Below are 6000 nucleotides of genomic sequence, written 5' to 3'. Positions count from 1 at the left end.
GTCCCGCGTCACTCGAGGTAACGAGCCTCGAAGTGTTGTCCAACCAATACATCCGGTAGTTCGCGACGGCGCTGAACTCCTGTATCATGGTTTGGACGGGCTCGAGCCAGGGTTCGGCGGGGGCCAACGTTCAAAGGGCATGACGAGTAACGTTTGGACGTTGGGGTGCGCGGTGAGATCCACCGGCTCGTGGCTGCGCCGGCGTGGATCGATAGGGAGAATCGATTCCCCTGATCCGCGCGCGACTCCTCCAAGACCCTTGTCGTGTTCGTTCGGTACTCGTGGTAGCTGCTGCATTCTTCCGGAGGCATGCGACGGGGCTTGAATTTCGGACGCCAAGTTGGCTTCCATCGTCGGCTTAGTATCCTACGCCCTCGGACTGGTGACGGCTCCAGTTGGGGGCCACTATTGCGCTCCGGATGAGCCTGGAGGAACAATGGCACTGGTCCCACTCGAGGGGGATCCGAACGACCTTTTGGCCGATGTTTGTTCCATCTTACGAGCGCACCGGTACGCTGAGATAAGGTCCACGGCCATATGCGAGAACGCTCCAAACTGGTTGGCGGATTGGAAGGGTTGTGGGCCCCGAACAAACCCCGGAGATTTCACTCGCCGGTCGACCCGCAACGTCCACGGCGGGGAATCGATGCGCGCGTCTTCGACCAGCACTTAATGGGATTGTAGCTGGTCGACGAAGGCGCGCAGATTCTCCAAGGACTCAGTTACGAGCTCACACCTTCCTTTGCAGAGGGAGCGCAACTCTTCCATACAGCCGGCGTAGACGCTGTCGGAGAGGTCAATATGCAGAGATGTTCGTCATCCCGGATGTACTCCGCAATGCGATCGTACATCGCGCGAGCGCGCCCTTCGGAGAAATCGGGCGACCGTTCGTGGTCTCGAGGACCGGCGTCGCTGTCGCCGACTCAGACGCGTAGCTCGGCCTCTTGCACATCCGCCGGTTCGGAGCGGATCGAGGTTGGATATCCTCCACTCATCTCAACGCGTACGGACGCGGAGGTAAAGGAAAACCTTCTCGGCATGATCTTGAAGGTCTTGTAGGTCTGGAGACCAGCGTTAGGTAAACCAACCCGCGGGGAGGAGAGGTGTGGCCGCTTCGACGGAAGACCCCGGATTGGCGGTACCGAGGGCCTTGAACGAACCAACCCCGCAAGGCACGGGCAGGGCAGGTACCGGGTGGTAGAGAGATGGTGGTGGTGGACGCGCACACGGGCGAACAGTTCGACGGCTCGATGCCCCAGAGTACTTCTGGTGGATGGTCCGATATTGACGGTGTAGTAGAACGTGCCGCGCTCGACCGGCTTCGGGTAGCGGGAGCTACGACACGTCGTACTGTAGTTCGAGGCGTGCGAGACGCGACGAGTGCCGTCCACACGTGTAGTAAGAACCACAAAACAAGACAGAAGGGAGTTCGGTAGCTGGTTGGTAGAGGTTTTGGTAGAACGATGTGGGTTCGACACAACGATGCCACGAAAGGCAGATCGACGTCCTCGACGTGGTAACTCGACGCAGTGCGGAGGCGACGCCGTCACGGAGGACGAATCTGGGCGCTATGCGGAGCGCTCGTCTTGCGTCACCCCTGCGATGGAGTAATTCTCGTTGTACTCGATGTACAAAAAGAGAAGACGAAAACGTAGTCAGGCGAAAGACTTAGGCACAAAACCAAGGGACAAAGGGGTCGGCCCTCGAGGTGATGCCACTGCGTTGATCTATCATTCCCTCGAGTCTTTCCCCTTCCCTACTTTATTATATCTACTACTGTAGTCCCCGTTCTTAAAGTGCCAGACTGTAACAGTACGACTACACGTCGGGCAGTAACGGTCCTGCACTTGGGCGCCAGCGAGGTACGCCGGTATCATACATTGGACAGTATGATTCGAGTACAGTACGTACACGGATGCGAATTGCGCTGCCCAACTTACCGGGCGATAAGGTAATTACCTTTCGAGTTGGGAATTAACCAATGCGGTCCTTGTCATACACCATCAGGTGTTCGAGTACAGTATGTACACTAGTGGACACTTGGCGATATACCACAGACGGGCGGAGTCGGACCCGACCTCCGCCACGTGTCGTGCGCGTCCACTACCCGAGCGGTGGGTTCTAACGCTCCCGGATCAGCGGAGCTGGTGTTAGAATAAGCTGGAGCGGTAGACCGTCGGTGGAGTGTTCCCTACCTTGATTCCTACCGCCGGCGGCCTCTCCCTATATTTATTGTACAAGTTAATCTAGTGGGCTGCAGTACATTACGGACTGTATTGTAGTTAGCTACTGTGGACATTGCCGGCTGGCCCGCACTGTATCGCTGTCAGCCGTTGGGGCTGACAGCACACGTGTAGTACAAGTGCGTTACACGTGTTGGTGAGCGCGCTGTAAGGTATGCGCGAGCGCACGCTGTAAGGTCCGTACCTTACAGCTGTACATCTCACTCTAAATGTAATGTATATAGCCGTCGGCGGTTATTCTACATGGAAAAGCCACCTGATTCGATCGTATGGGGATGTGCTAGGGTCGTTTCTAGGTGATCTCAGCTTACGAGCTGTGTGGTCGTGTTATTTTTCCTTCCGCCTCGCAGTGGAAGATGAACGCGTGTTGTCGAAATATCGCCGCGAAGGGCGTTGTCCACGCCAGAAATAAATGGAAGCATCTATGCGTTGGCTTGCGAGGACTCCGTGTAACCGCCCGATTCTCATTGGGCGGGATTTTGATACATGGGCGTATGGCATTGCAGGGGATTTCGGATACGTCTCCAATGTGAGGCGTGTGTCGGACGACCTACAGGAGCCTGTTGAGGAGCTGGAGGTTTCTTATCTTGATTGGGACAGTCCAATTCTTCCCAGCCGTTCTGAGGAGTATGTGGAACGGGGGAGGAACCAGCGTTTTCACGATATGCTCAAGTTTTAGCGTCGAATGAGAAATGCTCTTGGGATGTTCGCGGCGTACGAGAGAATCGAAGCAACGACATTCGAGTCGCCTTCCTGGTATGGGCGGCACCCGCACATACCGCATTGGTTGTCGCAATATGAAGTCCCTGCGGTCTTCCTTGCGGAGATTCCACTTTTCTGGTGTATTTCGGCATGAATCTCAACGACTCCCCGCGTTCGCCATGCTGGATGATATTCTCACCGAAAGCCATTCGCGCCCATCCAAGGACCATTAAATGTACCTTTTCGCCACGATGGAGATCCAATGAATCTACGTATGTGATTCTGACCATGATTGTCAAATGGTTGTGCAAGTTGAACTCTGAAGTTGTGTTAGGCGGCGCTTGGGTGTCCGAACAACTACGAACATTGCTGGAGGTCTACGACAATGTAGATTCACCGAGCGCGCGGTACGGTCATGGACACTGTTGCAGCAGTACGAACCAAGCGAATAAGTTCCAGCGAAGGTGTAAGGTTGCCAGGATTTAGATCCGATTGGACCCGGAGACTTTAAAAAGCCTACATCCAGAACTGATGAAGGGGTTTTTTAACCTGGGACAACGACAGAAGTGGAGCCGCACGTAACCGAAGACGGTCCTGAATCTGCAGGGAATCAAAGCGTATCGGCACCCGTCGGAGGCTCCTGTGGTTGGCGGTGGTCCGGCAGCCATGGAACAAAACGGGCTGACGTTGTCAGGTGATGCTTCGAATGCACGGCGTAAGATGTTTGCCGAGTTAGGCGGGTCGGAGGACAAAACGCCGAAGTTGGTGAGCGACGCCGAATTTTTGGCCGTTTTGAAACGCCTCAGGCGGCGGCGGAATCCGGGACTTCAGACACAGTGCCAGACATACCAATAGCTGCGGAGGAGTCGGCGTAAAGGCGGCACCAGTGGTGGTAGGTCCTCCCGCAGTGACGGCGCCAGTTCCGGCAGGTGCATCGGTCGCGCTAGCAGTGTAGGTGAAGTAGTACCCTGTTCACTACGAGGAATAGTCGGGTTAGTTGTGGGAGTGCGTCCTCCTCATTGCCACCCTGTGTAGTATTTCTTGGCGGTCTTGCGGTGAAAAGAGAAGGGGTAATTGAATAGATAAAAACAAAACTCGTTCTCCTATCGATAGTAGTTCATGGTGCCTACTGTAGGACGGCGTGGCCAGCAAAGATCGCTTACAAGTAGCGGAGACGCATGTACGGGTGACAGTGGAAACAGTTCGTGGTTAACACAAAAAGAACTTGCGCAACCACGAAAGGGAGACCCCGGGAGACGAGTTGGACGCCTGGGGGTCGACCGCAACAAGATTGCGAGTCGCACAACGTCCCCGAATCACCGTCATGCGTATGAAGGTGATTCGGGGACTTGGGCGATACTATGCAGGCGTGAGTTGCTGAGTATGACTATGGGCTCAACGAGAGAACTATTATGATGTGTAATGATACGATTAGTCGTTTCCGGAGGTCGAAATCTGGAAGGCGGAGCGGTTCATAACGACGTTAGAGTCCGCAGTTTCCCACAGTTGGCATGATTACCGTTCCACTTATATGAAAAACACAGCTCGAATATGAAATTAAAGGGGTTAGAACCCCCGTACAGGGGCAAAACACAGTTGGTTCGGAATGTATGAGACGACCGTAGGGTCGGAGGTACGCCAAAACGGCGAACGTTCTTCAGTGGGACGGCGGGCTGAGTCATAACGGCAATAATTCACGTCCTCGTTGAGATGTGGGGGAGGGTATGCGCACAGGTCACCGGCCGGAAAGAAACAGAACAGAAACAGTTGAAATGTCGGCGTGGGGGTTAGTTGTCGACACACGTTATCAGGGGAATACCAAGACTTGATGTTCGGCGGGGTGAGCCGCATGGGTTCGCAAAACAGTACTATCGCGTTGTAATCGATGTGATTTGCGGGTTATCAAGTGTCACCGTCCGCGGCCTATCCGTACCAGCGCACGCGGAAAAGGGGAATCCCGTCTGTGCCCGGTTTATGTCGGGTTAGAGCCTCGACTACGAATGTATTTTTTGCCTAATCGTTGGCAAGAGGTAGTACAGTCACCTCAGACGAAGATTTCGTGCCGCGTTGACGGGATCGTAAGTGTTGGGCGCGTCGGAGGGAATAGGAGATGTTTGCCGAGGGTGCACATGGAAGCGAATTTCTCGAAGTGCACGCCGATGGTTTCTTCCGCATCCGGGGGGATTTTGGGTTTGAGGAGTGAGTGGGGTCCTTTGTCACCACAGGTAGGGTGCGTTTGGCCACGGGGACTTCGTTTTGTTTTTTCTGGTGAGATTTTCTCCTCATGTCGAGCGGCCTGGGGGTAAGGAAAACGACCATTGACTTGAGAGTGATAAGCATTTTCAAAACACTCTCGACACGAAGAACTTAGACACTGAAAGGAAGATATTTGATGTGAATTGATTCCCATTGTCGGTGAGTAGCTTCAATGGGCTCCGAATACGAAGAACCAGTGTGAGACAAGCGCCTGAGCAACAGTCTCGGCAGTAATTTTCTTAAGCGGCACCGCTCGGGTTAGACTGGAGTAACGATCACAAATCACAAAGAGATAACCATTACATCTTGAAGTCCTGAATGTAGTATAATCCCCAAATAGACTTAGAATTGGATCAAGCGCTGGAAGGTAGGGACTTTACTGCACGCCCGCAAGGGTACTGTCAGCCCCCTGTCTGACCATTCTGCAGTGCCAGATGACCCACTCTGACTTCAGTTGCTCCCTACAGTGCAGTTGCTGGACATGTGATACTAAGACAACTGTGATACGGATCTGCGTGGAATACTGGTCACAGAACACCAGCTTGTGGACAAATGCAGATGCTGTGATCCGCGATATGATGGGGAGATTGCATAGAGCGAGAAATGGATGAATGCAAGCTGACGGACTCAGTCTTGCATCATGTAGAATGTAGAGTTAGAGGCGCATTGCTAGATGCAGAGTGCATTTGAGGATGTCATGAGAGACATGGACGAGCTGAGTACGCGTCTATAAAAGCCATAGCACAGTAACCCTCCTTGAGGAGAGGGGGGTAGCCAGTCACTTGTGCCTAGTGAACTT

Source organism: Chondrus crispus, genomic scaffold, assembly GCF_000350225.1.
Source record: "Chondrus crispus Stackhouse genomic scaffold, scaffold_94, whole genome shotgun sequence".
Classification (NCBI taxonomy): Eukaryota; Rhodophyta; class Florideophyceae; order Gigartinales; family Gigartinaceae; genus Chondrus; species Chondrus crispus.
The sequence above is the reverse complement of the archived record's forward strand: the minus strand, read 5'-3'. Positions refer to the sequence as shown.